Source organism: Palaemon carinicauda, chromosome 8, assembly GCF_036898095.1.
Source record: "Palaemon carinicauda isolate YSFRI2023 chromosome 8, ASM3689809v2, whole genome shotgun sequence".
NCBI lineage: Eukaryota > Metazoa > Arthropoda > Malacostraca > Decapoda > Palaemonidae > Palaemon > Palaemon carinicauda.
The window spans coordinates 168166138-168176137 of record NC_090732.1 but is presented as its reverse complement, the minus strand read 5'-3'; the positions used below and the strand labels follow the sequence as shown (position 1 = coordinate 168176137).

The 10000-nt window shown below is 32.1% G+C and overlaps 1 long non-coding RNA gene across 1 annotated transcript in view; it reads left to right on the top strand.

The window, feature by feature from the left end:
- Window positions 1-1706: 1706 nt before the first annotated feature.
- The window catches only part of LOC137645092 (uncharacterized), a 14654-nt gene continuing 6360 nt past the window's right edge, over window positions 1707-10000 (top strand). The window contains exon 1 of the long non-coding RNA XR_011045280.1: window positions 1707-1967. This is a non-coding gene — a long non-coding RNA (uncharacterized lncRNA). The remainder of the gene's footprint in view (window positions 1968-10000) is intronic.

Genomic DNA, 10000 nt, shown 5'->3' with positions numbered 1-10000 from the left:
TAAATGTTAATGATGTACAAATGAACGATCTCCTGAGATAATCTGAACGTAGATCTGTGGGTCTCGAATAACGAAACCGTCTTTTCGCTTACATAAGATTCTGTGGAAATCGAGTTAGGTGAATGGCAAGAGGATTGGGATCTATACGATTTGGAAAATACTCGAAGAAATTAAGCTAAATAACCTTGAATAGATTTAACCTATTTCCAGTAATCCTACTTTGCAGAAGGAAAGTAGATAGTAGTCTCAATATATATAATCTTTTCTTTCAATCCGAAATAACCAACGCAGATAGACCTACATTTCTATTCAAATATATATATAATATATATATATATATATATATATATATATATATATATATATATATATATATATATATATATATATATAAAGTAATTACTACTTCTATAAGGTACTTCGTCGATTTTTTAAGACCAGACGTGGCTTCCCATTACATGAAATATAAAGGATTAAAGGATTTTATTAAAGGATTTCATTATTAAGATTATCATTTAAATATAACACATCAAGATCACCATAACTTTCATTTTCATCTATTGTCATAAGCATCATTATTATCAGCCAGCATAATTTCTATCATTACTAAATTTTTATCATAATTAATATGAGATTTTTATACTTGTCATATTATCACCATTATCCTCACCATTTATCCTTGTAACCATTGCCTGATATATATTTTCATCATCATCATCATCATCTTTATCGGCATCACTATATTTGTTGGCATCATTATCCTTTTCATCATTCTTATAACCATTTTCACCGTGATTTCACCATTAGGCCTATTGCTATTTTCACTACTGTTATCATTATAATAGTCCTCATGATGGCAATAAGTGCAAAGAAATCTTGCCAAATTATCCTAAAAAAAGGCAGCAAACTATTTTACAAATTCTCTAAATTATTTATATATTAGGTTCTTAAGTAATATCTAGTCACATTTGTTAGATAAGATTGTTTTAGGAATCACCTATACTCATGTTATAAATATCTTACCAACAGAATGACTGATGAATAATTTATTCACAAATATCTTAATCTGCCTTTATTCTAATTGCATACAACAGTGATAGACATATCCCTACGTAAAGAAAAGTTTTAGGCTATTTAATCTATATCCTAATAATTGATGTCTAGGTTATACACAATCTTTCATTATTCTAATGGTCACCTAGATAAAATTTCGGTTTATTATTATTATTATTATTATTATTATTATTATTATTAATGTTGTTACTGTTCTTAAAATATTTTATTTTTCCTTGTTTCCTTTCCTCTCTGGGCTATTTTCCCTGTTGGAGCCCTTGGACTTATAGCATCCTGCTTTTCCAACTAGGGTTGTAGCGTAATAATAATAATAATAATAATAATAATAATAATATAACCCAAGTTGGAAAAGCAAATTACTATAAACCCAAGCGCTCCAATGGAGAAAAATAGCCCAGTGAGACAGGGAAACAAGGAAATAAACTACAAGGGAAGTAATATTGATAATCTTAAAGAATTTAATAAATACTCGATTATAGTATAACATTAAAAACACTACATCTCTTCCTCGGAAGGTATTTATTCATATACAGAAAGTAAAGTAAAGTATAGTGCGGTGCGCATTGAAGTTCGCACTTTTTTTCTTTAAAAGACTCTGTTTCACTCAATCAAAAGGAGGAGTCCGTTGGCTCTCGACGTGTGCTCCCAACGCTCGACATAAACTCCCATAAACTTCCACCATAACTTCTAATTGTGTTGTTTTATCATCGTGCATCTAGATTATAAGTGTCTTCTCACTTATACCTCACTTATTGTGCGAATTACTTCATACGCAGAAGGGGAAAGTTTACTTTATAAGTGTGTTATTAGTCGGTTAGTCTTCGATGGCAGACACTCTATGAACCGTTGACATCCTTCGGTCGACGGTGATGATGTTTTAACTACTTGTTCCAGTAAGTTCAGGTATTTAACATTGGTGTATGTAGGTAGAGTAGCATGTATTCCTTTTTGTTAATTGATTTTATCAGCAATTATGAGTATTAGAGGAAGTATCGGGACTGAAACGTCGCGATTGTAGGCCTATCACTTTTTGCTCGAAACCATGATACCGTTTTGATGTCCATGTTTCATGATCTCTAATTGATTGTCTACCGTGAAAATCCCAAATATCCTTTACCTTAAGGTTTTTATAGATTCAGAGGGATGAATTTAATTCATGCTTGAACGAGTCATTGAAACATTATTGATACATCTAGGCTTATTTCAAACTACATAGATTACCATGTAAGATTAGCATAGGCCTAGGTCTATTCCTAGATGTATATTATATGTGCAACACATTACATTTGGTATTTAAGGGCGCCATGTAGACTATACATAGGCCTAGTCCTAAGGTTACCATCTATGCCTTCCATAGTTTTAGACTTTTAAGGCCAGAACATTTGTTATATAAGTTTTGGCCCTTGAAGGCCACCCTTTTGGTTACAAGATGGGCCAAGTCAAATTTCCTGGAGGCCACCATCTAAGCTGCACATATTTATTATTATTATTATTATTATTATTATTATTATTAAGCAACAACCGTAGTTGGAAAAGTAGGATGCTATAAGCCCAGTGGTACTAAAAGGGAAAGTAGCCAATGAGGAAAGGAAACAAGTAACAACATTAAAATAAATATTTCCTACATAAACTATGAAAACTTGGACTTTTAAGCGTAGTTCATTACATGGCTTAGGTTACCTTTAAGGTTAAGCTTGGTTCTTGAAGGCTGTCATTAGGACTATGCTATATTAAGGCTTAGGTATATACAAACCGGTAAAAGATCCCTTATTAAAAACTTGAAGCTGTTGTCACAAAAGTATGATAGATTGGCCATTGGCTCTTCTTGCTTTATCAGTAATTAGAATTTGAATTACTGGTACTTTCCTGTTATTGCCCCACCTAACCTAACCTAAAAAATAGTATTGGCGTTATATCGGATATTAGTCGTGGGGCAGTAACAGGGAAGTACCGAATTACTTTCTTACGGCTCTAATTCTCATATATTACGAAAAGTATTTTTTTTTAGATTATTATATCCAATATAAGCACACACACACACGCGCGCGCGCGCACACACACACACACATTATATATATATATATATATATATATATATATATATATATATATATATATATATAAATTCGTATGTATAATATGCAAAAATAAAATGTGCATGTTTATGTATATGTAGCCTATATATGTTATGTATGCAGGTTTGTGCGCCAAACGAATTATCCATTAAATATTGGGTTTCGTAATTTCAGACTTTCTCATGTTTTAGAAATTATGGTTTCTTTAGAAACCTTATCTCCATTTTGAGTTTCCTGAAACACTCCTAAGGTTAAACGTATCAAATTACGATAACTGCTATAATAGTCGGTTAATTTTTATTCGAGTAATAGGCGCCTTGTTTGAAAGAAGACAGTCAGTGTGTCTGTTACCTCTACTCCCTGCCAGACTCGCTCTCTCTCTCTCTCTCTCTCTCTCTCTCTCTCTCTCTCTCTCTCTCTCTCTCTCTCTCTCTCTCTCTCTCTCTCTCGTGTCACACACACTCAAGGTTTACCTCATTGGATTATTAAGGCATATTGTTTAACAAGTGGTTTTTAAAAACTAGATAGCCTAGGTTAAGATCAAAGCGATTACGGTTAGTGAAAGTAAGAGATTAGCCATTAAGGCTTTTCATCACAATTTTCCTTATGATTTTTTTTAAAACCAATATGTCATAAAGTTCAAAATTAAATGTTTGCTTCATTACACAAGATTACCCAAATTAGAAAGATACTCTTCAAGTTGGGAGATGCTACATTTTGAGACCTAAAATTCGAATGTTTGTGGACGCGTGTTAGGTACCATAATCTTAACTATTATAGCTTATTTTGTTTTTGTCGGTTGGGAGAAGAGGCAGTCTTCATTTGTGACCAGGATGTGGTACGTGTTTGGTGGATTTCTTTAGTCTTTGTGGAATATTTCAGGTAAGCCGTTGCTTAGAAATATCTGATATTCTCTACTTTATCGCAAGTTTTAATTTCTGGACATATGAAATGGAAGATGAAGTATCGCGGGAAACTGAACAACAATTTAATTTGGCGGGAAATTACTCCCGAGTATAACGTTAAAAGTTTGAAAATTGATTGTTGCTTAAAGATTGTTACAGCTAAACGTTTCATTAGAAATATAGCATTGCCTATTGACGTTTCATAATATGCTATGCGGTTTAAGCGGTTTAATTTTTGAACTTCTAATATAAAACGAAATTGATATGTAGCCTGTGTAGTTTCGCGGGCGGCTATCTGGTCGCTTCTATTTGGCGGGAAAATAAGTCTGCGAATGCTCACAAGCCGTTCTTATTTCTTATTGATTACAACAGTAGAGAATCTCTATTATATTACTTATTTTTGAATGTTTGATGATACAGTAGTTTTCGTTTAGTTAATGTCAGTTTCTATTTCTATACCGTTTGGAAAGGAAAACAATTTTCTTTGAAATTGTTATCAAGGGAACTATAGGACTAATATATGGAATAAATATGTTGTAAAACTATTAGAAAAGTCTGTAAAAAGAGCGTTATCATTCTATAAAATTAATCGAAAAAGTCCGAAGAAAGTGCGTTATCATTCGAAAAATATTCGAAAAAGCCTGTAGAAAGTGTTATCATAAGAATTTTTTTTCGAAAAGGCCTGTAGAAAGTGTTATCATAAGAATTTTTTTTTCGAAAAGGCTTGTTGAAAGTGTTATCATAAGAATTTTTTTTCGAAAAGGCCTGTAGAAAATGTTATCATAAGAATTTTTTTTTTTCGAAAAGGCCTGTAGAAAGTGTTTGTATACGAAAAAGTCTGTATTTCTAGAAAGTGTTATCATATGAAAAAGTCTATTTCTAGAAAGTTATCATGCGAAAGTCTGTATTTCCAAAAAGTGGTATCTTACGAAAAAGTCTATTGCTAGAAAGTTATCATACGAAAAAGTCTGTTTTCTAGAAAGTGTTATCATACGAAAAAGTCCATTTCTAGAAAGTTATCAAACGAAAAAGTCCGTATTTCTTGGAAGTGTTATCATTCGTAGAAGTTTATTGCCAGAAAGTTCTTGTACGAAAGGTTATCATACGAAAACTGTATTTCTAGAAAGTGTTATCATACGAAAAAGTCTAGTTCTAGAAAGTGCAACCATACTAAAAAGTCTGTATTTCTAGAAAGTGTTATCATACGAAAACGTCTATTGCTAGAAGGTTATCATACGAAAAAGTCTGTATTTCTAGAGTGTTATCATACGAAAAAGCCTATTGCTAGAAAGTGCAACTCTACAAAATAGTCTGTATTTCTAGAAAGTGTTATCATACGAAAAAGTCTATTGCTAGAAAGTTATCATGCTAAAAAGTCTGTATTTCTAGAAAGTGTTATCATACGAAAAAGTCTATTGCTAGAAAGTTATCATACTAAAAACTGTATTTCTAGAAAGTGTTATCATACGAAAACGTCTATTGCTAGAAGGTTATCATACGAAAAAGTCTATTTCTATAGTGTTATCATACGAAAAAGTCTGTATTTCTATAGTGTTATCATACGAAAAAGTCTATTGCTAGAAAGTGCAACTAAACAAAATAGTCTGTATTTCTAGAAAGTGTTATCATATGAAAAAGTCTAGTTCTAGAAAGTGCAACAATACTAAAAAGTCTGTATTTCTAGAAAGTGTTATCATACGAAAACGTTTAATGCTAGAAGGTTATCATACGAAAGTCTGTATTTCTAGAAACTTATCATACAAAAAAGTCTATTGCTAGAAAGTTATCATACGAAAAAGTCGGTATTTCTAGAAAGTGTTATCATACAATGAAGTCTATTGCTACAAAGTTCTCATACGAAAAAGTCTGTTTTTGTAGAAAGTGATAGCATACAAAAAAGTCTAGTTCTAGAAAGGGCAACCATACTAAAAAGTCTGTATTTCTAGAGAGAGTTATCATACGAAAAAGTCTATTGCTAGAAAGTGCAACTATACAAAATAGTCTGTATTTCTAGAAAGTGTTATCATATGAAAAAGTCTAGTTCTAGAAAGTGCAACCATTCTAAAAAGTCTGTATTACTAGATAGTGTTATCATACAAAAAAGTCTATTGCTAGAAAGTTATCATACGAAAGTCTGTATTTCTAGAAACTTATCATACAAAAAAGTCTATTGCTAGAAAGGGCAACCATACTAAAAAGTCTGTATTTTTAGAAAGAGTTATCATACGAAAAAGTCTATTGCTAGAAATTTATCATACAAAAAAGTCTGTATTTCTAGAAAGTGTTATCATACGAAAAAGTCTATTGCTAGAAAGTTATCATACGAAAAGGTCTGTATTTCTAGAAAGTGTTATCATACGAAAACGTCTGTATTTCTAGAGAGTGTTATATGAAAAAGTCTATTTCTAGAAAGTGTTATCATACGAAAAAGTCCATTTCTAGAAAGTGTTAACATAAGAAAACGTCTGTATTTCTAGAAAGTGTTATCATACGAAAAAGTCTATTGCCAGAAAGTTATTGTACGAAAGGTTATCATACGAAAAAGTGTATTTTCAGAAAGTGTTATCATACGGAAAAGTCTATTGCTAGTAAGTTACCATTCAAAAAAGTCTGTATTTCTAGAATGTGTTATCATACGAAAAAGTCTATTGCTAGAAAGTTATCATACAAAAAAGTCTGTATTTCTAGAAAGTGTTATCATACGAAAACGTCTATTTCTAGAAAGGGTTATCATTCGAAAAAGTCTGTATTTCTAGAAAATGTTATCATACGAAAAAGTCTGTATTTCTAGAGAGTGTTATCATAAAAAAATTCTATTGCCAGAAAGTTATCATACGAAAAAGTCTATTTCTAGAAAGTGCTATCATACAAAAACGCCTGTATTTCTAGAAAGTGTTATCATACGAAAAAGTCTATTGTTAGAAAGTTATCATACGAAAAGTCTGTATTTCTAGAAAGTGTTATCTTACGAAAAAGTCTATTGCGGGGAAGTTATCATACGAAAAAGTTTGTATTTCTGGAAAGTGTTATCATGGGAAAACGTCTGTATTTCTAGAAAGTGTTATCATACGAAAAAGTCTATATTTCTAGAAAGTGTTATCATACGAAAAAGTCTATGGCTAGAAAGTTATCATATGAAAACGTCTGTATTTCTAGAAAGTGTTATCATACGAAAACGTCTGTATTTCTAGAAAGTGTTATCATACGAAAAAGTCTATTGTTAGAAAGTTATCATACGAAAACGTCTGTATTTCTAGAAAGTGTTATCATACGAAAACGTCTGTATTTCTAGAAAGTGTTATCATACGAAAGTCTATTGTTAGAAAGTTATCATACGAAAACGTCTGTATTTCTAGAAAGTGTTATCATACAAAAAAGTCTATTGCTGGGAAGTTATCATACAAAAAATTCTGTATTTCTAGAAAGTGTTAACATGGGAAAACGTCTGTATTTTTAAAAAGTGTTATCATACAAAAAAGTCTATATCTCTAGAAAGTGTTATCACACAAAAAAGTCTGTATTTCTAGATAATGTTATCATACGAAAACGTCTGTATTTCTAGAAAGTGTTAGCATACGAAAAAGTCTATTGTTAGCAAGTTATCATACGAAAACGTCTGTATTTCTAGAAAGTGTTATCATACGAAAACGTCTGTATTTCTAGAAAGTGTTATCATACGAAAGTCTATTGTTAGAAAGTTATCATACGAAAACGTCTGTATTTCTAGAAAGTGTTATCATACGAAAAAGTCTATTGCTGGGAAGTTATCATACGAAAAATTCTGTATTTCTAGAAAGTGTTATCATGGGAAAACGTCTGTATTTCTAAAAAGTGTTATCATACGAAAAAGTCTATATTTCTAGAAAGTGTTATCATACAAAAAAGTGTATTTCTAGATAATGTTATCATACGAAAACGTCTGTATTTCTAGAAAGTGTTAGCATACGAAAAAGCCTATTGCCAGAAAGTTATATCAAAGTTTATCATACGAAAACGTCTGTATTTCTAGAAAGTGTTATCATACGAAAAAGTCTATTTCTAGAAAGTGCAATCATACTGAAAAGTCTGTTTCCAGACAGTGTTATCATTTGAATATATTGAAAGGATATATTTTAATTTATTAGAATTTATATCACCTTGACCGTTGTGGGATGGTGCTTCAGTGCACCATTAGTCTGCACATTGGGTTGTTCATACAATACTGGACTATCATCTCTTCCTACGCCTATTGACGCAAAGGGCCTCAGTTAGATTTCGACAGTCGTCTCTATCTTGAGCTTTTAATTCAATACTCCATTCATCATCTCCTACTTCGCGCTTCATAGTCCTCAGACATGTAGGCCTGGGTCTTCCAAATCCCCTAGTGCCTTGTGGAGCCCAGCTGAACGTTGGGTGAACTAATCTCTCTTGGGGAGTGCGTCTGTATATGCTTCCTAATTTCGAAAAATACCCATTAATAGAGTTCTTTTGAATAGTATAATTAACTTTATGGGGTATGGAAATGTTTTTGTTTAAATCTGGAGAAATCAAAAAGGAAAGTCTGTTTTGTTGCTCAGTTTTTCGCCTTTAGTTAGTTATTTTTGACAATAATATTTTCATTTTATAGTTTCAAATATACATTTCATTTTTTATTTTTTACATTCAGTAAATCAAATTATGGGTAAAGATTCTAAATCAACTGATGTTAGTCCATTATGATCTTTTAACGGTTCCTTCCACAGTGGTGTCCAACCTCTTAATACTTCCCCCATATTGCAATTGCTGGGTTTTGCCACCTGTTGCATAGTCTCCCAGGCCCTAGTACCATACCCTCTGGTCCAAATTCTTAAAACAAATTCTCATGAAATCAAAACCTCGAGCCCCATTAATATAATTAAAAACGATGTATTTTTCATATTTGTTTTCATTTACTACTACTACTACTACTACTACTACTACTACTACAACAAACTAAGACTAATAGGATTTTTACTTTTAACTATATTTTTTTCCCAGAAGCTCCTTGAATCAAGGTCATGATGGTTTAATGTGTGGTCATGAATACTGAACAAGCAAATTATTCTCGTGTCTCTATGCTCTTTACAGAACCCATAAAGTTTTATTCCTAACATTTGTAATGTTCCTTATGTTGTTGTTTTATTCATGCATCAATACATAATATGCCACGGTACCTCGTTTCGAAAACTTAATATGATGTAAAATATGAACATGTTTGTTTCAAATTAAACAGGGGATGCCTTCCTTCAACTGGTATATGTGGGAGTTTTCGAAAGAGTATAGTCGTGGTACTGGTTAGCTTTCATTTAGAAACTCGCATGAATTGTCCGATGTAATGAATATTTCTATCATTTGTTCATATACGGCGTTAGTGTGTATGTTTCATAACCGTTTTCTTTAGCAACTGTATTATTAATCCTCCTGTATTTTTACAATAGTAACCTACACAGTCAGATTTACTTGTAAGTTTAGCAGTAAATTGGTACTTATTGCAATAAATGTAAACACAAGCTTGTAACTTTGTTTTGTGGTGGCCTATTGAAAACGTCTCTGTTAGGCGATTTACCGGACTGGAGTTCGAGTTCCGCTCAAATTCAATAGTTTCTTGTAGTGACTGCAACCTCACCATCCTTGTGAGCAAAGGATGGGGGTTTTGAGGAGCTAATAGGTCTACTTGCTGAGTCATCAACAGCCATTTCCTGGCCCTCCTTGGTCCTAGCTTAGGTGGATAGAGGACTTGGACACTAATAATATGTATATACGGACATTTTCTAGGGCATAGTCTCAGTTTCTTGCCTCTGCCTTTTATGAGTGACCTTCGATACCCTAGACCCATCATACAAGACCTATTTCAATGCAGCCGTGTTCCTATGGCTTTGCTCAAATCATTTGAGGACGATATTTGCATTGATATTTAAGATTAATGGGCTGTCAAATGCAAATCCATCA